This window comes from Primulina eburnea, unplaced genomic scaffold (assembly GCF_022965805.1).
Source record: "Primulina eburnea isolate SZY01 unplaced genomic scaffold, ASM2296580v1 ctg1096_ERROPOS100000, whole genome shotgun sequence".
NCBI classification, from domain to species: Eukaryota; Viridiplantae; Streptophyta; class Magnoliopsida; order Lamiales; family Gesneriaceae; genus Primulina; species Primulina eburnea.
In genome coordinates, this window is record NW_027330642.1 from 75,345 (window position 1) to 100,000 (window position 24,656).

General features: G+C 38.6%; 1 non-coding gene across 1 annotated transcript; it reads left to right on the forward strand.

The window, feature by feature from the left end:
* The first annotated feature begins 12,214 nt into the window (after positions 1-12,214).
* Positions 12,215-12,320, forward strand: LOC140820516 (small nucleolar RNA R71). The gene has a single exon (XR_012115508.1). It is a non-coding gene; the product is annotated as a small nucleolar RNA R71 (small nucleolar RNA).
* The last annotated feature ends 12,336 nt before the right edge of the window (positions 12,321-24,656 follow it).

Sequence of the window (24,656 nt, forward strand, 5' to 3'; positions counted from 1 at the left end):
AATTATAAAACAGGGTCTAATTTTTTTTTTAAAATGCGGAACGTAGTGAAATCAACTAATATACAACTCAGTATAAAATAAAGTACAAGTCCTGTATCGTCTACAAATCAGTAAAACTAAGGTTCAACATCTAAATATCAAGTGTCAAAACCCTACATACATCCAAGTCCGAAGTCTCCACTCTATCACAATCTCTCCTCATCTTCTGGACCCTGATCCTGTCCCACCTGTTGTCATGTACACATACAGACAAGACAACAGCCGGATAACTCCGGTGAGAATAAATCCCAGTATAAATCAACGAAACATGCAATCATATAAACAAATATAAAGCATGTAATCAGGTAACAGATATATGTATCAAAATCTGAACATAAACAATCATAGACTGTCGACAATGATCATAACTCTATCATTCAGACTAGAATCAATCTTAGTCTAGGGATCCCAGTTTCCAAATGTGGTATTCCTATATCGAATTCCGTAATAGAAGGAACTCTGTACCTATTACTCGATATAACCAAATATGGTGTTCCTATATCGAATTCCGTAATAGAAGAATTCCAATCCTATTTACTCGATATAACCAACATCCGGCGTCCTGACCTAACCGTCATGGACTATAGCTCTATCGCTAGCATCCTATCTTGAGAAAGCGTGCAATGTGCCCGTGGCGATCCCGCCACTATCAGGCACTTCCGTCCCAAGATTTCTATACTATCTTATGACATTGTGCAATGTGCCCGTGGCGATCCCACCACTATCAGGCACGGTTGTCACAAGATTACTCGTCTAATACCTGCCATCTATAATTCAAGAGAACAAGTACATCAGTCAATTCAATGCAAATATCAATGCAATAAATAAAGTATGTGATTTAGGAAAACTCAAGTCTAAACCGACTTAAGTCGATCTCCCGATACCACATTGACTTATACCTTTCGTTTATAATCTCGGTCTAAAGCAATCGAAGTTCTGAACTCAAGACTGTCTCTGTAAATCTGAAACGATATATCAAGAATCATAATATCAATATTTTATTCTCAATTCAACTCTGAATCTGATTAATCTGAATTAACTCAAATCAACGGCATAACGGCACAATCTCAGTGTTCCCGTCAATACCATATCACCAGATATTAATTACAAATCATAACTCATATTCGATACAATTTGTAATCAGTCTATAATCCAAATCTATTCAATTCACAATCCATATAATCAGAAATTCATAAAAATTCCAGAATCAATCCGTTTTCTGATCTGACTTCGATTCTACGATGTCTAACATGTCAAGAACATCATATATGAATTATATCAAATTCCTACTACATCATCTTTTCAAATTATACCAAAAATCAATAAAACTTACGTTCAGTTGAAGCTCGTGCCAAGAGGAGTACGGTACTGTGTTCGGATTTAAATTCTGATAAACGGGTCACGCACAATCAAATTTCTAAACCAATTGGAAACTTGAGGAATTTGGAAATGGGAATCTCGGTTTCTTGCTGGAGGAAAGTGAAGGAATTGAAACTTTTATATGTCAAAGCATGACAAGTGTCCCACCAAGTCATAATTTGCACTTTAGTCCCTGGATTCTTCACTATTTGCAATTCAGCCCTAAATAACTATTTTTAATTCAATTTCAATCCTACTTAATTATAAAATCGTGGAATTTAATTCATCATTCCAAAATTCGTAAATTAAAAAATCTCGGATTAAAGTGATATAATCTCGGTTTAAAATAATATCATTTCTATAATCTCGGACCTTACAGGTAATTAGGAAGAGGTTTGTGCCTAACCACTATTATAGGGAGATGTTTAAGAGGTTACAAACTTTGAGGCAAGGGTTGAAGAGTGTTGAGAACTATTATAAGGAGATGGAAGTACTCATGATTAGGGCAAATACTGAGGAGGATAATGAAGCAACTATGGCTCGTTTTCTTTGTGGTTTGAACAGGGAGATCCAAGATCAAGTGGAGCTTCGGCACTACTTAGACCTAGACGAGATGGTGCAAATGGCCATAAAGGTGGAGCAACAACTCAAGAGGCGAGGAGTGGGCCGCACCAATCAAACCGGAGGGGCATCATCTTCTTGGCGGTCAGGCGGAGTGAAGCATGAGGAAAATAAAGTGGTGGCCAAGCCAAGATTTGACACTAAGCAAGAGGCACCTAAGCAAGAAGTACAAGGTAAATCTGAAACTCCTTCTAATCGTTCTAGAGATGTTAGGTGTTTTAGGTGTCAAGGGATGGGTCATATTTCTAGTGATTGTCCTAATAAGCGGGTGATGATCTTGAATGATTATGGTGAGTATGAGTCTCAAAGTGAGGGAGATGGCGAGGGTAGTGATGATGATATGCCTGCATTGGAGGATCCCGATGAGGGATATGGAGCGGTTGTAGGAGAAGCGCTAGTGACGAGGCGAATCATGAGTGCCCAAGTCAAGAATGAGGAGGCTAGCCAAAGGGAGAATTTGTTCCACACTAGATGTTTTGTGAATGGTAGGGTTTGCAATGTAATCATAGATGGGGGGAGTTGCACTAATGTGGCTAGTGTTGAAATGGTGGAAAAATTGGGATTGCCTACAATAAAACATCCTCAACCATATAGGCTTCAATGGTTGAATGATTGTGCGGAGGTGAAAGTAAATAGGCAAGTTCTAGTGTCTTTCTCTATTGGGAAGTATGTGGATGAGGTTTTGTGTGATATGGTGCCAATGCATGCTTGCCATATCTTGTTGGGTAGACCTTGGCAATTTGATAGACATGTTACTCATGATGGGTTCAAAAATCGTTATTCATTTGTTTTAAAGAAAGAATCCATTGTGTTGCTTCCTTTGTCCCCAAAGCAAGTATTGGAGGACCACTTGAAAAAGAAAAAGAGAGATGAGGCCGAAAGAAAGAGTGAAATAAAAAGCGATATGGCCTTTGAAAAAAAAAATGAAGTGGCTGAAAAAAAGAGTGATCAAAAGAGTGAGATAGCCACAAAAACAAAAAAAGAGAGGAAAAGAAATGAGGGAAAAGAAAAGGAGAGGAAAGAGGCCAAAAAGAAATTATATATGGCCCAAAAAGGTGAATTGAAACAATTATTGCACACACATGAACCACTTGTGTTAATTCTTTACAAGGAGATTCTCCTTAACACAAGTGATATAGCCGGATCCCTTCCGAGCATTATTGCTTCACTATTGCAGGAATTTGACGATGTATTTCCGGAGGAGCTACCTCAAGGCGTACCACCATTGAGGGGGATTGAGCACCAAATTGATTTGGTGCCCGGGAGTGCCTTGCCAAACCGTCCAGCTTATAGGAGCAATCCGGAGGAGACTAAGGAGCTGCAACGACAGGTAAGTGAGCTATTAGATAAGGGGTTTGTGCGTGAGTCCATGTCACCTTGTGCGGTGCCCGTGTTACTAGTCCCTAAGAAAGATGGCTCATGGCGTATGTGTGTGGATTGTAGGGCAATCAATAACATAACCATTAAGTATAGGCATCCCATACCTAGACTAGATGATATGTTAGACGAATTGCATGGGTCTTGCATTTTTAGCAAAATTGATTTGAGAAGTGGGTATCACCAAATTAGGATGAGAGAAGGTGATGAGTGGAAAACTGCTTTCAAAACTAAATATGGGTTTTATGAGTGGATGGTTATGCCTTTTGGCTTAACTAACGCACCTAGCACTTTTATGAGGTTGATGAATCATGTTTTGCGTGCACACATAGGAAAATTTGTTGTGGTCTATTTTGATGATATCCTAGTGTATAGCAAAAACTTAGAAGAGCATGTTAACCACTTGAAACTTGTGCTAATCACGTTAAGGGCTGAAAATCTATACGCTAACTTGAAGAAATGTGATTTTTGTACTAGCAAACTTGTCTTCCTTGGTTTTGTGGTAAGTTCACATGGTATACAAGTTGATGAAGACAAGGTAAGTGCTATTCGAGATTGGCCAACGCCTAATGTTGGTCAAGTCCGAAGTTTTCATGGTCTTGCAAGCTTCTATAGGAGGTTTGTCAAAGATTTTAGCACATTGGCGGCACCGATGACGGCGGTGATAAAGAAGAACGTTCCATTCCATTGGGGCGAGGAGCAAGAGAAGTCCTTTAATCTCATTAAGCAAAAATTGATTAATGCACCTTTACTTGTGTTACCTGATTTTGCTAATACTTTTGAAATTGAATGTGATGCATCAGGTGTAGGTATCGGTGGAGTGCTAATGCAAGGAGGACGACCGGTGGCTTACTTCAGTGAAAAGCTCAATGGGGCAGCGCTTAACTATCCCACGTATTATAAGGAGTTCTACGCACTTGTGAGGACCCTAGAGACGTGGCAGCACTACTTGAGGCCTAAGGAATTTGTGATCCATACGGACCATGAATCTCTAAAGCACCTTAAGGGTCAACAAAAGCTGAACAAGCGGCATGCCAAGTGGGTGGCGTTCATAGAGACGTTCCCCTACATCATCAAGTACAAACAAGGTAAGGAAAACATAGTGGCCGACGCACTATCACGGAGGTATGTGCTTTTCTCTACTATGGAATCTAAAATCTTGGGGTTTGAGCTTGTTAAAGAATTGTATGTGCTAGATGATGATTTTAAAGAAGTGTTTGAAACTTGTATGCATGGTCCACATGATAAATTCTATTTGCATAAGGGTTTCTTGTTTAGAGAGGATAGATTGTGCATTCCTAAGTCATCAATTCGTGAGTTACTTGTTAGGGAAGCACATGGGGGTGGCTTGATGGGACACTTTGGGGTGGCTAAAACTTTAAGTGCATTGCATGAACATTTTTATTGGCCACACATGAAACGTGATGTTGAGCGTATTTGTGAGAGGTGCGTAACTTGTAGACAAGCTAAGTCAAGGACACTACCACATGGATTATATACACCACTTCCCGTCCCTAGTGAACCTTGGGTTGATATCTCTATGGACTTTGTTTTGGGGTTACCTAGGACAAAGAAGGGGAGGGACTCTATATTTGTTGTTGTGGATAGGTTTTCTAAAATGGCGCACTTTATTGCTTGTCACAAGACGGATGATGCATCTAACATTGCGGACATATTCTTTAGGGAAGTCGTTAGGCTGCATGGCATGCCTAGGACCATTGTGTCGGACCGTGATGTTAAATTCTTAAGTTACTTTTGGAAAACACAGTGGGCTAAACTTGGCACTAAATTACTGTTTTCTACGACCTGTCACCCTCAAACTGATGGTCAAACTGAGGTAGTTAATAGGACGTTAGGAACTTTATTACGTGCTATTCTCAAGAAGAACTTAAAGAATTGGGAGAATTGCTTGCCATTTGTTGAGTTTGCTTATAATCGTTGTGTGCATTCTACTACTAACTATTCGCCATTTGAAATTGTATATGGTTTTAATCCTTTGACTCCGTTGGATTTGATGTCTTTACCTGTGAGTGAAAGGTTAAACATGGATGGCAAAAAGAAGGCTGAATTTTTTAGGGGGTTGCATGAAAAGACCAAAGCCAATATTGAAAAGAGAAATGAGCAATATGCCAAGCAAGCTAACAAGGGGAAAAAGAAGGTGGTATTCGAGAAGGGTGATTGGGTGTGGCTACACTAGAGGAAGGAGAGGTTTCCGGAGAAGTGACGCTCAAAGCTATTACCTAGGGGCGATGGACCATTCCAAGTTCTTGAGAGGATCAATGACAATGCCTACAAACTCGACTTGCCGGGTGAGTATAATGTTAGCTCTACTTTTAATGTTAGTGACTTGTCGTTGTTTGATGTAGGTGATGAGCAAGATTTGAGGACAAATCCTTTTCAAGAAGGGGAGGATGATGCGAACGTGGACGTCCCAAGGAAAGCATGGGATCCTTTGCAGTTGCCGGAGGGACCAATCACGAGGGGTCGACTAAAGAGATTCAAGGAGGCACTACTAGGAGTCATGAACAAGCCTGAAGGGGTCGTGATGCATGGGAGTACGTTTGGAGGCCAACGGAATGTCATTCAAGCATTGGGGGAGCTGACCGAGTCTGGACGGACCTGCACACGGGATCCGTGTCCTGTACTTCATGAGATGAGTTATTCCAGTAGCTCCACGGACCTGAAGACGGACCCAGGCACGGGGTCCGTGCCCTATGTTTTTGGCGAAGACAGTGTCTACACGGACCCGTACACGGAGGTGGGCACGGGGTCCGTGTCCCATGTTTACAACTGAAGTTTATACCCGAGTGTACACGGACCCGGACACGGAGGCACACACGGGGTCCGTGTCCTAGAGTTTTGGCCGAGAAAAATTACCTTATTTAGAGTTTTATTTTGTTAGGAAACTAGATCCTTGTTATCTTTTTGATATAAGACATATATTGGCCGAATTTTAATAACAATACACATATTATTTTGAGTTTATCAAATTTGTGAGATTTCTCTCTCAACTTTTCAAGGCTTTAGCTTTGTTAAATCAAATCAAACTTATCAAAGTTTATAACTTTGTGGCGTTTGTCGATCGTTCTTGTGCGGATTGTCGTAGGCATCGTTCTTCGAAGGTTCGTTCTAATTTTCGATTGTTATTCCGTGTTTATTTGTTGCTAAACTTTTGTAGTTTAGAGGTGAATAACACAACAATACTTGATTCAAAAGATCGAAAAAAACATACGAATCTTATTATCGTAATTGAATAGAGGGTGCGATTTATTTTTAATCGTGTTTGCTATTTATTCGTGTTAAGATTCATATCATTTGTATGATGTGAATCTAGCCAGCCACTATGCGTTCCAAGAACCAATCCCGAGAGGACGCTTGAAGATGTTGAATGTTGCCCTTTATCCAACCAATGAAAGCTTGGAAACAAGGCTCGAAGGGTTCGGGTTGCATCACAATCAAGTAGAAGCTGACCGAGGCTACACGGACGTGTACACAGACCTGTACACGGGGTCCGTGTCTCATACATTCGAGATTGAGATTTACAGAGCCTACACGGACCCTCACCCGGAGGCCTACACGGGGTCCGTGTCCCTTACGAATTGGAGAGAATATTTTTCTTAAATTAGAGTTTTAATTATTTTGGTTAGAGTTTTAATTATTTTGGCAAGTAGATTTGATATCTTTAAATATGCAATCTTTTATATTTAGGGTTTTGTTACCTATATATAAGCTAGATTACCATGTAAACAAAAAAACTTTTGTTCATTATTGATTTGATATCAAATTTGTGAGATTTTCTCTCAACCAAAAAGCGAAAGCTTTTATACACTTCGGTGTTTTCAAAATCAAACTTATCAAAAGATTTATCTTTTGTGGCGTTTGTCGATTGTTCTTCACTCGGATTGTCAAGGACAAGTTCTTTGAAGGTTTGCTTGAATTTCGATTGTTTACCTTCGTTAATATTTGTTGCTAAATCGTTCGTGATTTAGAGGTGAATATTACACAATTACTTGTCTCAAAGATCGGGAAAACACAACCGTTTCTTTATTCCATCGAATCGAGGGCGTGACTCGGATTTTGGGCGCGTTTGCTTTTCGTGGTTTGAAGATTCGCATGATTTGATACCAAATGATATGAATCTTGACACGAATAAATAGCAAACACGATTACAAATAAATCGCACCCTCTATTCAATTACGATAATAAGATTCGTATGTTTTCCCGATCTTTTGAATCAAGTATTGTTGTGTTATTCACCTCTAAACTACGAAAGTTTAGCAACAAATAAACACGGAATAACAATCGAAAAATTAGAACGAACCTTCGAAGAACGATGCCTACGACAATCCGTACAAGAACGATCGACAAACGCCACAAAGTTATAAACTTTGATAAGTTTGATTTGATTTAACAAAGCTAAAGCCTTGAAAAGTTGAGAGAGAAATCTCACAAATTTGATAAACTCAAAATAATATGTGTATATTGTTATTAAAATTCGGCCAATATATGTCTTATATCAAAAAGATAACAAGGATCTAGTTTCCTAACAAAATAAAACTCTAAATAAGGTAATTTTTCTTGCCAAAACTCTAGGACACAGACCCCGTGTGTGCCTCCGTGTCCGGGTCCGTGTACACTCTGGTATAAACTTCAGTTGTAAACATGGGACACGGACCCCGTGCCCACCTCCGTGTACGGGTCCATGTAGACACTGTCTTCGCCAAAAACATAGGGCACGGACCCCGTGCCTGGGTCCGTCTTCAGGTCCGTGGAGCTACTGGAATAACTCATCTCATGAAGTACAGGACACGGATCCCGTGTGCAGGTCCGTCCAGACTCGGTCAGCTCCCCCAATGCTTGAATGACATTCCGTTGGCCTCCAAACGTACTCCCATGCATCACGACCCCTTCAGGCTTGCTCATGACTCCTAGTAGTGCCTCCTTGAATCTCTTTAGTCGACCCCTCGTGATTGGTCCCTCCGGCAACTGCAAAGGATCCCATGCTTTCCTTGGGACGTCCACGTTCGCATCACTATTCCCCACACATCAAAAACCTCACATTCAATGATATTATTTAAAGGCATTTCATGACGGTTAGAGATGTTACCTGACCGCTGGCATTTATCACAATGTAGCACATAAGAACGAGCATCTTTGAAGAGAGTTGGCCAATAAAAGCCACATTCAAGTACCTTGGATGCCGTCCTTGTTGGTCCGAAATGACCACCTACCTCACGGTCATGGCAATGGTTGAGAATTTGATCAAACTCTTCCTCCGCAACACACCGTCTTATCATGGAATCTGCACAAATTTAAACAAAAACGGTTCCTCCCAAAAATAGTATTTCACGTCAGAAAAGAATTTCTTTCGTTGGTGAAACGATAGGTTTCGTGGAGGTGTGCCTGTGACAAGAAAGTTAGCGAAATTTGCATACCATGGACAATGTTTCATCTCAAACAGTTTCTCGTCAGGAAACCAATCATTAATAGCTTGATCTACACAGTCATTACTAACAAGCTCTAGTCTAGATAAATGATCCGCCACCACATTCTCAACACCTTTCTTATCTTTTATTTCCAAATCAAACTCTTGTAACAGTAAGATCCACCGAAGTAAGCGTGGTTTGCATCTTTTTTAGCAAGCAAATGTTTCAGTGCAGAGTGGTCTGTGTAAATAATGACTTTTGACAAAACAAGATATGCATAAAATTTATCAAGTGCAAACACTACTGCAAGTAACTCTTTTTCAGTGGTGGCATAATTTAATTGTGCTTCATCTAGAGTCTTACTTGCATAATATATAGTGTGGAATACCTTGTTCCATCTTTGGCCGAGGACAACACCAACCGCAGCATCACTGGCATCGCACATGATCTCGAAGGGCAGATCCCAATCCGGTGCCATCAAGACAAGAGCCGTCACCAAGCGCTCCTTTAAATCCTCGTATGCCTGCAAACAGTTAGAATTAAAATCAAAGGGCATATCTTTCATAAGTAGAGAAGATAGAGGTTTGGCAACTTTAGAAAAATCTTTGATGAACCGCCGATAGAAACCGGCGTGGCCTAAAAAACTTCTAACTCCCTTTACTGAGGCTGGTGGTGGTAGGTTCTTTATGACTTCAATTTTTGCCTTGTCCACCTCAATTCCTTGCTCCGAAACCGTGTGCCCTAAAACAATTCCCTCTTGTACCATGAAATGACATTTTTCCCAATTGAGCACCAAGTTCGTCTCCTCGCATCTTCTCAACACGGATCTCAAATTCTGCAAGCACTCATCAAACGTTGCACCAAAGATAGAAAAATCATCCATAAATATTTCAAGAAAGGTTCAATCATATCATGGAATATAGCAGTCATACAGCGCTGAAATGTAGCAGGTGCATTACAAAGACCAAAAGACATTCGACGAAAAGCAAACGTGCCATAAGGACAAGTGAAAGTGGTTTTCTTTTGGTCCTCAGGTGCAATTGTGATTTGATTATACCCTGAATACCCATCTAGAAAACAATAAAATTCATGCCCCGCTAATCTCTCCAACATTTGATCAATAAAGGGAAGGGGAAAATGGTCCTTATGGGTGGCATCATTCAACTTCCTATAGTCAATACACACTCTCCACCCCGTAACAGTTCTCGTGGGAATAAGTTCATTCTTTTCATTGGTGATCACCGTAATCCCACCTTTCTTAGGCACACATTGAACCGGACTTACCCAAGCACTATCGGAAATAGGGTAGATAATACCTGAATCGAGAAGCTTAATAGTTTCAGCTTTCACTACCTTTTTCATCTTTGGATTTAGTCGTCTTTGAGGTTGCACGAGAGGTGAGTACTTTTCTTCCATCAAGATTTTATGCATGCATATCGATGGACTGATTCCCTTGATGTCTGCCACCTTCCAAACGAATGCCCTTTTGTGCTCTTTGATAACTTGCAACAATTTGTCCTCCATAGCATCTGTCAAAGCAGCAGAAATAATGACTGGCAACGTGTTATTCTCACCTAGGAATACGTACTTTAAGTGCGGAGGTAAGGGCTTGAGTTCAAGCGTTGGTGGCTCCTCGATGCTCGACTTTGGAGGGATCAAATCTCTGCGCTCTCCTAGATCTTCCAGTTTCATCCTCATCAGCCTTCTCCATGGATGGTTGTCATTGAAGTATGCTACTATTTCAGCTTTTTCTTCATCCAATGCTTCTTCTCCCAATTCAGTAGTGATAGTGGCCTCCAAAGGGTCCCTAAAAACATCCTGCACATAGTGAGACACAAGAGAGTCAAAAGCATCAATTCTAAAACAACTATCAGAATGCAGTGTGTGCTTAAGTGCATTAAAAACATCAAAAGTAATCTCTTCCTCGCCCACTCTCAATCTCAACTTCCCTTCTTGTACATCAATTAGTGCCTTGCCAGTTGCAAGGAACGGTCTCCCCAAGATTAGAGGCATCTCTTTATCCTCCTCCATGTCGAGAACCACGAAATCCGCAGGAAAAATGAATTTGTCCACTTTCACTAGCACATCCTCAATCACTCCGCGGGGGTACTTGACATATCTGTCAGCAAGTTGCAAGGACATCCTCGTCGGCTTAGGCTCTCCCAACCCAAGTTTCCTAAACACAGACAATGGCATAAGATTAATACTTGCACCAAGATCACATAATGCCTTATGAAAAACAACATCACCAATCATGCAAGGAATAGAGAAACTCCCTGGGTCTTTTAGCTTCGGTGGGATTTTGTTTTGCACCAAAGCGGAGCAATTTTCAGTTAAGTTCACTGTCATGTGACCCTCCAACTTCCTCTTATTTGCTAAAATATCCTTCAAAAATTTAGCATAACTAGGCATTTGCATTAAAGCATCGGCGAAGGGAATATTGATATGCAATTTTTTAAACACCTCGAGAAACTTACCGAATTATGCATCTAGTTTTGCTTGTTTCAATGCAGCAGAAAAAGGAGGAGGTATAACAATTTTAGGTTGTGCAGTGGGTGCTGGTGTGGAGTTAGAAGACTTACCTTTTGATGTCTCAGTCGGTTCATCCGGTATTTGAATTTTTTCGTTTCCCTTCGACTCCAAAATTTTCCCACTCTTCAACTCAATGGCCTTCACTTGCTCTTTTGGATTAGTCTCGGTATTACTTGGCAAGGTGCCCGGCTCTCTACTTGCTATCATCTTGGCCAACTGTCCAATTTGATTCTCGAGCCCTTTTATCGATGCATCTTGGTTTTGAAGTCTAGTTTCAGTGGATGAAATAAACTTAGACATCATTTGCTTCAAGTTGGACTTTTCTTCTCTAGGAGGATCGGATCTGTACATCGGTTGTTTCCCATATTGTTGTCCTCCTTGCGGTCTATTCTGACTGTTTTGACCCCCCCCCCCCCCCCATGAGAAGTTGGGATGTTGCCTCCACCCAGGATTGTATGTGTTCGAATAAGGGTCATTCCTTGGGCGGTTTTGGACTCCCACTTGATTGATTTCCATCTTGACAGTCTTTCACATAGTGTTCTCCTCCACATTTCTCACAGAATATCTCCTGAAGACGCATAGCCGTGCCACCCACGTTCAAGCTATCCAACTTCCTGTTCAATGCATCAAGTTGTGCAGTAATAGCAGAAAAATCAGTTACCTGGTGAACTCCTGCACTTCTCCGCTGGTTGTTCCTGTCAGATTGAGGATGATAACTGCTAACAGCCATCTCCTCCAACAACTCATATCCTTCTTCTGCAGTCTTCCTCAACAGGTTTCCACAAGCAGCAGCATCTATCATGTTACGATTAGGAGCGAGCAAACCATAATAAAATGTTTGAACGACTAACCCAAGAGGTAACTCGTGATGTGGCCATCTTCGTAGTAGATCCTTTAAGCATTCCCATGCCTCATATAGAGATTCCTGATCGAATTGAGCAAGTGTTGTAATGTCTGCCCGCAGCTTCATGGTCTTGGAGTGAGGGAAGTATTTGATGAGAAAGGCTTTTGCCATGTCGTCCCATGTAGCGATCGACCCTACAGGCAAACAATTTAACCATGCCTTAGCTTTATCACGTAAAGAGAAAGGAAATAAACGCAACCTAACAGTATCATCAGAAACTCCATTGAATTTAAAAGTATCGCAGATTTCAATAAAATCTGCGATGTGCGTGTTTGGATCATCTAGTGCAGTTCCTCCGAATTGGACTGTGTTCTGAATCATCTGGATTATGGCTGGATTGATTTCAAAGTGATTTGCCCGCACGATAGGCCTCACAATGCTAGGGCGTGCACCCTCCAAAGAAGGTTGGGCATACTCCAACATTGGTATGCGACGCGGTATCTCAACTTGTCTGTTGTCACACTGTTCTTCTCCACGTTCTTGCTCGTGTCTTTCCATCAGTTCTTTAAGTCTTTGCTGTTGTCTTCTCCTGCGGAAAGTTCTTTCAATTTCAGGATCGAGTTCAAGCTCCACGTCAAGTGACTTTGGCATGCACTAGACAAGATATCTGAGATAAAATATGGAGTGTTAGCTCAAGAGAAATAAAATAATGCTAAAGAAAATAACTAACAATAAAATTGTAGATTAACAGTCCCCGGCAACGGTGCCAAAAACTTGATCGAGCAAAACTTGCACAGTAAAATCCTCAATAAAAATATGATTTGTATGCTCAAAATTAATCGCAAGTGCACGATGTCAAGTTGTAATATAGTGTACGTGAGTACGAGTATCGTTCCACTGAAGACTGTGTTTTACAATTGTCATTTGTCGTTATCAAATCTTTAGCAACGAAAAATTGATTGATTGTATATTACTACTAACATTAAATAAACATGCAAATAAAAAGATTCAAAATCAAGTAATGAAATGTAAAGTCTAAAATGGTTGAGTAAAATTTCAATGAAAAATGAATTTGTTTGGAATTTCGGTTCACCTACCCCTCGTTCATTAATTAATTCGTTCGATCGTGATCTACTCTTCCGACAAGATTTCCTATTTAATTGAACACTCTCTCTCGAGCTATGCCAAACTAATTCTATTCAATGAAGTAATTAAATATCTTTAATTATTTATCAAGAGTGAATCACATTTCGATCTATGAAATCCCCTAATTTTCGACCCTAAGGACTATGACTATCGGCACGTATCCAATTTCATATATCTATGTAAATTGTAGATCCGCGAATTATACTACTCGATCCTATCACTCGTTATTCTCTCGAACTCACTCGTGATATGAAAACGTCGTTAAAGTTAGCTACGCTTTAATGACACAATAAAATAATAGTATAATCAAGAATCACGCAACAATCGAATAAAAATTAATTCAAATCAAAGTTTGGGGTAGGATCCCCTTGAATCCCAACAAATATTGAAGTTTAGCTACTCGAATTCATGATCAAAATAAACAAAACAAAGTTTAAAAGTTGCAAACAAAGTTAGAAATACGAGAATTGACGAAAAACGTGAAGACGACGCCCGGAAAAATTCGATTCTTCAATCCAAGCGCAAAAGTGCTATCCAAACTTGTGGCAGCTCTAGAATAATCTCTGAATTCGTGCCTCTCCCCCTACCATATCTTCCCTCTTCAGAATTAAGGGAAGAAATCGTCCATTATTTTTTCAAAAAATACGAATGCGCCCGGGCGGATGTAAGTTTCCGCCCGGGCGGATAACTCTCGCAGATCTTGCCTTTTTATTTTTCTTTGGGGCGCCCGGGCGGAAACTTGGTCTTCGCAAAATCATCTTTTTTCTGTTCTTGGGCACGCCCGAGCGGGCATGAATGTGCGCCCGGGCGCATGTCTCTCGAATTTCCTGCTTTGATTTTCAATTTTTCACGAATCTCCTGCATTTTCGTCAACTAAACACATGAGCAACACGAAGATATAAATTACTCTAAAATAACACACAATGCATGAAGTCTAGATGATAAATGCAACACAATGCGACATAACATGGTACGAAAAACACGTAAAATCCACCTCTATCATATATTATGCAAAAATCCATTCTTATCAACCTTAAATCATGTGCAACTAAGGCATTTGTTGCGTATTTTCACTACCGCAAGTGTACGGTGTCAAGTTTTAGTACTTGTTTGAGTACATATATCGATCCCACGAAGAGTAATTATTTAAAATTGTATATTAATTACCATAATTTACATAGTTCAACTTTATTTAGACAAATCAAATAGTTGGTTTGTAATCAATTCAAATAAAATAACAAACCCTGTAATTCTAGCGCACAGTAGAAATTCAATGAGTGAAGCAATCTAGAGATATGATTTCGTCGAGTTTCCCCTATGCTAAATTAACATTGACTAACATTTAATTAAATCACACTATATTTATTAACCAAGAACTCACAATATTTTCTATTCCCTCTGTCGAGTGATAAATAGAACTGTATTACCTATTACCGAAGTGATTACTATTCAAAAGCTTGTTGTTACTATGTAAAAATCTCAGCTCACTCCTTACTTGATTTATTCGTAGCAGTTAAGGCTAAAATTTGAGCTTACAAGCAAGTTGTAACAATCGTTGAAATTCGATAGTGCTAAGATCAGTTAAGCACTGAGATCATTCTGTTATACTAAGAGTTTCAGTTTTTGGCAGTGTTAAGTCCAAGCTGAAGTGGGTCAGTACAATTCTTGTATTTGATCAAATTCTTTTAGTGGATATCATATCCTTGTGATATAAGGGGTGACGTAGGAGTAATTGAAATCTCCGAACATCCAGAAACAACCCTTGCGCATTTTAATTTTGTATTCTATCTTTCAGTCAGTTACCTTCCACAACTGATTCAGTTTAACTGATTGATATTGATCAACAAGATTCCGAGAATCAGTTTGTCACCAAATTGAACTCAAAATTTTAAAAGATCAATTTTAATTGAGAGTGTTTATTCAACCCCCCCTTCTAAACACTCTTGATACGTTAACCGATCCTATCAAGTGGTATCAGAGCGGTTGAATCTTGTTCTTGAATACTTTTGATATATAAACTTGTTAGCATGAATTCATTCAACAAAATTCCTATGTTCTTCAGAGAAGAATTCGATGATTGAAAAATTAGAATGCAAGCTCATTTAGCAGCACAAGATGATGACATGTGGTATGTCATAACTGATGGACCCATGAAGATTTTAAAGCAAATACAGTAGTTGCCATCACACCACAAAGAATAGAAAAGCACAGAGATGAATGGACAACTGAAGACAAAAGAAAAGCAAATCTTGACAATGTTGCTAAAGACATTCTGTACAAAACATTGGACAAAGTAACTTTCAGCAAAATAAAGATGTGTAAAACAGCCAAAGAAATTTGGGAAAAGCTGATCCAGCTGTGTGAAGGAAATGATCAAACCAAAGAAAATAAACTTTCTATTGCTGTGCAAAAGTTTGATAACATCGAAATGAAAGCAGGAGAATCGATGCACGAGTATGATGAAAGAGTAAGTAGTATCATCAATGAGCTAAATGCACTTGGAAAAGTGTATACCAACAAAGAAATTGTACTAAAGGTAATGAGAGGTCTTCCCAAAGAATGGGATGTCAAGACCATGGCAATGAGGGAGTCCAAAGATCTGAACCAAATCGAACTCCATGATCTATTTGCTGATTTAAAAGCCTATGAATTTGAGCTGCAGACCAGAGAAGGAGAACAATCTACTTCTGCAGCCACAACTGCTCTAGCCGCTGTCAGAACTGAACAAATCAGTTCAGTTGAAAAAGCTGCTGATCAGTTGAGTAACGATGCTATGTCACTGTTCATCAATAAATTTGGAAAGTGCATGAGAAAAAACCAAGGGAACTTCCAGAAACAATATCATAGAAACAACTCCAAGGATGAATCAAATGCATGCTACAACTGTGGCAAATCAGGCCACTTTATTGCTGATTGTCCTAAACCTAAGAAGGATATTCAAGGGTCAACTGATAGAAGAAAGAAATAATATTACACAAAAAAAGATCCAAGGAAGATAAAAATTTCTTCAGAAAGAAACACGAAGTACTCTTAGCTGAAGAAAACAAATCAAAATGGGCAGAAACTGACAGTGAAGAATCGGAACCAGAAAGCTCATGCAGTTCTAGTGATGATGAGGAAGTAAAGTGCTTGATGGCTAATGATGCAGCAGAAGAGTCATCTAGCCAACATGTATTTGATTTCAGTTCAATTGATTTGACACGAGAAGAACTCATTTTCACATTACATGACATGGTAGATGAGTATCAGAAACTTGCATCATCATTTAAAAAACTCAAAGCAAAGCAAACTGATCCCACAGACAATAAAACCAAAACTGATGAATCAGTTGAAATTTTGAGTCTAAAAAGGGAAATTGTTGAGCTAAAAGCAGAAAGAAACAAAAATCAGTCATTAATACAGAAGTTGATGCTTGAGAACACAAAACAGACTGAGCTTATTCAGTCATGGAACAAATCATCTATTGCATTGACTGATATACAGAACTCCAAAAAATCAGTAACTGATAAAACTGGTTCGGGGTTCTGTAACCAAGATGAAATGTCAACCAATGATACTCAACCAAAACTGAATATGAGCAAAGGGAAATACATTCACTTTGTCAAATCAGTTATGGTACAAGAACAATCAGAGCCAAGAAAACTGGTTGAAAAGCCAACTGAAAGTATGAACAAGGGCAAAAGATATGGTATTGGTTATAGCCCAAAAGTGGTAACTGATTCATGCAGTCAGTCACCAAAACCTTTTACAAAAGCTATTCAAATGGCTATTCCAATTACTATAACTGCAAGCCAGTTCAGAAGAGATATAGACTGAACAATCAGTTGAATAAAGCTAAAACTCATACTGTATCATCCGTACACTACACAAGCACACAAAAGCCGAGAAAAACTATTTGGAATACAGCTACTGGAATGTTAGACTAATCCTAGTATGGGTTCCTAAGGGACTAATCAGTTCAGGACCCAAATAGATATGGGTACCAAATTATATTATGTGTGTGAATGTAGGTAATATAATTGTGACAAGCACACAATTATATTATTGAACTCAAAATTTTAAAAGATCAATTTTAATTGAGAGTGTTTATTCAACCCCCCCTTCTAAACACTCTTGATACGTTAACCGATCCTGTCAGCAAAATGGTGTAGCTGAGAGAAGAAATCGGACCCTTAAAGAAGCTTCTAGAACAATGCTTGTTGATTCTGGTATTTCTCAAATATTTTGGGCAGAAGCAGTAAACACTGCGTGTTATACTCAGAACAAATCAATGATTAACAAGAATCATATGAAAACACTATATGAGATCTGGCATGGAAGGAAAAGTATAATCATTTATTTCAAAATATTCGGGTGTAGATGTTTTATCCTTGATAATGGCAAAAATTATTTAAAAAAATTTTATGCTAAATCTGCTGAGGGAATATTTCTTGGATACTCATCAGTTAGTATAGCTTATAGAGTCTTCAACAAGAAAACCTTAAATGTAGAAGAATCAGCTCATGTTGATTTCGATGAAATCGAACTAACTAATAAGCCAACTGATCAAGTTGAGCTAGTTGATCGATTTACAGATATCAGTCTGGAAAATGATGACACAAAGGAATGTCATAATAATCAAAACATATCTCAAACACATGAACCAGAAGTACTGGATCAATCAGATGCACATGAAGTCGTCAGAGATGATCAGTTAACAGAGCATAATGATAACACTCAAATACCAGTTGACGAAGCAACAACTGAAGCAGAAAATTGTGTTCAGTTACCAACTGAAGAAATTTCTGAGACAACAAATACTGAGTACAGATGGAAAAAATCACATCCACCTGAACTGGTAATAGGAAATCCATCAGATCCAGTAAGAACTCGAAATCAAATGCTAAACTTATTTATCCATTCAGCTTTTGTTTCACAACTGGAACCAAAGATAACTGATGAAGCTCTTGCTGATCCTAACTGGGTAAATGCAATGCAAGAAGAGCTAACTCAGTTTACTCATAACAATGTCTGGAACTTAGTTCCAAGACCAATTTCAAAATCTTTCATAGGTACAAAATGGGTTTTCAGGAACAAACTGAACGAAGATGGTTCAGTTAGACGCAACAAAGCAAGATTAGTAGCACAAGGATACAGGCAAGAAGAAGGAATTGACTATGATGAGACATATGCTCCAGTTGCAAGACTGGAAGCAATTAGAATGTTTTTTGCTTATGCATCATACAAGAATTTCAAGGTCTTTCAGATGGACGTAAAAAGTGCATTCCTAAATGGCCAGTTGCAAGAAGAAGTATATGTTGAACAACCCCCAGGTTTTATAAATCACATATTTCCTGATCATGTATATCATTTGAACAAAGCATTATATGGTCTTCAACAAGATCCCAGAGCTTGGTACGAAACTCTTTCAAAATTTCTAACTGATCATGATTTTTATGTTGGATCAGTTGATAAGACCTTGTTCAAATTTACTAAGAATAATCACATTTTATTAGTTCAAATTTATGTTGATGATATCATATTCGGGTCAACTAACCCCAAAATATGCGAGAAATTTGCTAAGTTGATGCAGGAAATGTTCGAAATGAGCATGATGGGTGAACTGACATTCTTCCTTGGACTGCAAGTGAATCAACTGGAAACTGGCATATTCATCAGTCATAATAAATATATAAAGGAGCTGCTGAAGAAATTTGACATGGAATCATGTTCAGCTGCAAATACTCCCATGAGCACATCAGTAAAATTGGACACTGATCCAGGGGGAATATCAGTTGAGGCGATATTATATCGAGGTTTAATTGGGTCATTGTTATACCTAACCGCCAGTCGCCCAAATATTGTATTTGTTGTTTGCATGTGTGCTAGATTTCAAGCAAATCCTAAGCAATCACATTTTACAGCTGCTAAAAGAATTTTAAGATACCTTAAGGGTACACAAAATGTTGGGTTATGGTATTCTAAAGACTCTACTTCCAATTTAGTTGGATATTCAGATGCAGATTATGCAGGATGTAAGCTTGATCGCAAAAGCACAAGTGGATCTTGTCAATTTCTAGGAGACAGACTGATCTCTTGGTTCAGCAAGAAGCAGACATCTATAGCTACTTCAACAACTGAAGCAGAATACCTTGCTGCTGGTAGTTGCTGTGGACAACTGATCTGGATCCAGCAACAACTGAAAGATTATGGAGAAATTACTAATAATTCGCCCATATTTTGTGACAACACGAGTACAATTGTCATCACCTATAATTCAGTTCTTCACTCAAGGACAAAGCATATAGATGTTAGACACCACTTCATCAGAGATCATGCTTTGAAGAAGAACATTAGACGGGAGTATATATCAACTGAACAACAAGCAGCTGACATCTTCACCAAACCATTACCCGAGACTAAGTTTTTCTTACTTTCGCAATATTCTTGGTTTAATTGATTTGTCTTAAAATTATTAATAATGTTACTTTACTAACAGAATTATTTGCAGAAAATAAGAACACAACAAATTGAAAATAACAATTCATTAAGAAAACCACCGCTCCCAGTTTACAGCAGAAATCATAGAACCAACCGAATCTAGCCATTCTCTAACCCAATCATTCATCTCATAAATTCGAATTCTAGAAAATGCCCTAGTTTTAGAAATCTTATCAACCACATGCCACTCCTTCCATAACATTGCTTCCAACAGACAATTGTCCTCAATCAAATCTGTAACATGCCTAACTTCAAAATGCTGCATGTATTTTCTTGCTCTTGCTGCTTGAGCACGAGTAGGAACAACACCACTTCTACTTACCCCGCTGCAACTCATGAATCTTAAACCATGTTGACATCACCTTTTTAAAAAATATTCTTCCATCTTTCTCTTCATCTCTTGTAAACGAGGATTCGATTGTTCAGTAACATGAACGTGCGTACTGCTGCACGCATCAGAATCACTTGAATCCGGCATATTGAACTGCCATTGTCTCACATTCTATCATCTTATTTATAAATAGATGAAATTTAAATGTTGAAGAAGCTGAAGAGACTCAAGTCAACCAAAACGTTCTTCTCATTTACCGAGACTTCTTAACTATCAGTTGTTCATTATCAACTGATATCAGTTTGAAATTTATTACTTAACGATTAACAAATCATCAGTTCATCTGTTTGTGATCACAATAACCATTACTTGCAGGAAAAAGAAAAAAAAAATTAAACCAAAATAAATGTTTTATTCATCCGTAAATATTTGCCTGGATTACATTTTCATATTTTTCCTCTATATCATCTATCCACATTCTCAACCAAACAGATAGAGCTAAGGAAGATGTTTTGCAAAAGTTATGAGAAGAAGCTATGCGATTAAGGAGATCCAGTTCTTTTTGAAGCATCAGCTGATGGATAAGACCTTCCTTAAAAACGTCCACCCACACAGCAATGTGCAAATGCTCCCGCACTTCTCTCAACTCTGCCATCAGTTTGGAGTAGTAGCCTCTCCAGAATTATACAGGAACTCCAGCTTCTGTAACCTTCCCAGTAGGGAAGACTCTTATAGAAGACTTCGTCTTCTATGGCAGTCTTCCTAGCTTCCAGAGAAACTGACGAAGCACTCGAGCTACTCGCATCTGCCATTCTTTAGTCTTGAATATTTTTCACCAATATGACTAAAACTAACCGTGTTATGTGTATTTATAGCAGAATATCAAGGAAGCTGAAGAGTCGTCAACGTTTCAGCAAAACGATAATATTTCTGATTTTTAAATTTATTCGCTTTAATTTATGCACTAATTAAGGGGGAATAATGGTTTTAAGAAGTTAACTGAGAAAACAAATGATAGTAAACTCTCAACTGAAAGGATACAGTTTTACAACTGATCGTTCAGTTGGGAATTTCGCTAATCTTCTCATATAAGTTAACTAATTAAAACGAATTATATTACAAATCAAGTGACGTGACTGTCTACTATCTAATGATGAATCTCATTTTGAAAACGTGGAAGCATTTGAACCATTTAAATTGTACACACGCTTATAGCACACATACACACATTTTTACAAAATTTTTAATGGACTGACACGTGTCCCGAATTTAAACATTCACGAACAACTACACTAAGCCGCTTCAATTCAGTTTTTCTTCTTACGCATACTAATTCCAGAGCTCTCGTTTACAAATTACAGATCATTTTATCTATCAAAATGGCGAATATAATTCCCGCTTACATGCTGAATGCAATGGATATAAACTATGGATCAATTCTATCTTTCGGCAACACTAATGTCAAGAACGTCTTTCAAAACTCGAAACTTCTGGGTTAAGGACATTCTTTGGTCAATCATCACAAGAGATCTACCCAAAAGAACTTCAGGAAATCTACTCTAACGGTACGATCAATTCTGATGTAAACATCGCTTTTACTATCAATGGTCAGCTGCTGACCATTTCTGAAGATTCCTTTGGAGAAATCTTTTCTTTAACATCTGATGGACTAGCACATTTCTCTGATGTTAATGCATCTGACATTGAAAAGATGCAAACCTCACTTTCTGCTGAAGGACGGAAAATCCATGTTTCCGACCCAAAGAAGGAACTGAAGCACGAAGTTCAGTTACTTGCTGATATAGTCGCCAAAGGGATTTTGGCGAAAGCTGGATCTTTTGCTGCACTTACATTGGAAAAATTTCAAGTCATTTCTGTCATTATGGCTGAACGTAAATTCAACTGGAAACATTTTATATTCAATATTTTAAAGAATATGTTTATATCATCCAAACAGTCCAAGGCTTGCAGTACAACTGAGCTATCTTCTGAGAGTAAAAGGGTTAGTGGCAGATGATTCAGAAAAATCATCAAAATTCAAAGGTCTTCAATGCGAAGAATACTATGCCACTCAAGACCAAATTGGACATCTCTCCTGCTCAGTTTGTAAAGGTAAAACAGGAGATTGGGACTACACAAGCTGCCCTAAATCAGTGAAAAAGGCCAAGACATTGGCTCAACTGGTATCAGCAAAAAGGAATTATTGTGAGAGAATCCGATTCAAAGAAAACTCCTTCCACAAAGATTGCCAAGAAACCGAGAACCCAAGGAATTAAACCAACACTACAGAGGAATCCATTCCTACTGACAAAACCAATAGCTTCAGATGCTCAGCAGCCAATTGAAGCAGTTCCTCTGAAGATTATCCCACCAGAAAAATCAGTGGGTGAAAAGAAAGAAGCAGTTAGGATCAAAGCTCCTTTGGTTATATTCTTCATCCTGCTGCTCTGGCACGTGCCTGACCCAAAGGCATCAATATTATTGAACGGATGGATACTACCAGAACTGGTCTGGAAATTCCACACATTCTCAGCTCTGATAAAGGCAAGGGCAAACTGATTGAAGAGCCCAGGCCATCCAATCCGATTCAAACACACATTGATCTTGTTTGGGATGAAGTTAATAATTTTGCTGCATCGAAACTTCAAATCTATGATGCTTGGACAGCCTATCGCACTCATACTTTTGCCAAGCAACTGAGAAAGAAATCTCAGTTAAAAAAATTTATCAAACTAGAGACTTTTGTCCTCAAGATAGTCAAAGCAGCCACCATTGCTCAAGCTATGGAAGGAAAAACATATTTCTTTGATCAGATGAGAGCCAAGAAGTTAGCACAAATCATTGAAAAATTGAGGGCTAACTACGTTCCAACAAACCCTACTGCCTATGCTGATCAAGCGGTAGTTACTCAGCTAGACACCGATCTGATTGGTTTGCTATCTAGGATAAAGTTTTGGGAAATGGATCAAGAGTTAGTTCTTCATAACGGAGAGTCAGACGATGATGAGGAGGAAATAATTGAAGAACCTCCCTCTCAGGAGAAAAAGGCATCCTCAGAACACACTACTATTCCAACTGAAGAGCCAGTTCAAGATAAGACTCAATCACCTACTTGAACATCAAATGTACACTGAAGCAGAATTATCCTCGCAAAATTGATGAAATCATTCAAGCAGTGGTGCAAAGAATCCCCAACTAAATGAACCTCTCTCTGATAAAAATGATCACCTCGTTGATCAAATCAATCCAGAGGTTCCTATCTCTTCAGAAGCACCAGTTCAGCCAGATTCATCTGCTGGACCAAGCTATTTCAACTGATGTGCCAATAGATCCCCAAGATCATCCTCAAGAGGTACCAATTTTGGCTTCATCAGACTCTATTGTTCCTCCAAGCGATCCAAGCAAACATGGAGTCTCTTACCCAAACTGTAGATGAAATGAAGAAGGTCTAGCTCAAAGCCTATTTACAACTCAGGATTTAGTTAGTCAACGAGTTCAACGATTGGAAACCTCTGTTTCTAATAAGATGGAATTACTGCAAACCTGTTTACAAACTGCTGTCTCGAGTATCTCCACAGATGTCAAAATTCTTTCGAATGACGTTCGCAAATTATCTGAGAAGATGGAATTGTTTGATAAAAAGGAGGAAGAAATCAAAGATCAGAGAGCATATTGAGAAACAACAGAAGAAATCATCTTGATAAAAAACAGTTAATCAGATTATTATATTCAGTTGTTATTAAATCAAGACTTCCTTCAGTTCAAGAAATTCAATTTCTTATTTTATCTACAATGAGTTCAGACGTTCAGATATTATTTACTTAATTTTGTCAAATACCATAAAGGGGAAATTTGTTGGAAACTAAAATATGGAGTTTGACAAAATCAACCAACTGAAAATACGAACCAACTGATCGAGCAAACTCATCCATTGGACTTAATAACTGAAAACAACTGACTGATCAGTTCGAAACTTATCAGTTGATATATTCAATCAGTTTGCAAGCACTCCTCAATTGAACATGCTTCAGGAAAGAACATAGCTGATTGCAACTGAATGTGGAACGACGCACTTCATTCAATACAGCTTGGAACAACGCATTTTGGCGAAAACAATTAAGACGCCGCATCACAATAAATTATGTAAACAATGCCCAAGGAATAATCAAGAAGAATTCAACGGATACAAAGATTCAAATTCATCTCAAGTTACTGTTGGAAGTTTATAAATATGACGGAAGAACAGCTGAAGACAACAACGAAGTGATTACTATTCAAAAGCTTGCTATTACTCTGTAAAAATCTCAGCTCACTCCTTACTTGATTTATTCGTAGCAGTTAAGGCTAAAATTTGAGCTTACAAGCAAGTTGTAACAATCGTTGAAATTCGATAGTGCTAAGATCAGTTAAGCACTGAGATCATTCTGTTATACTAAGAGTTTCAGTTTTTGGCAGTGTTAAGTCCAAGCTGAAGTGGGTCAGTACAATTCTTGTATTTGAT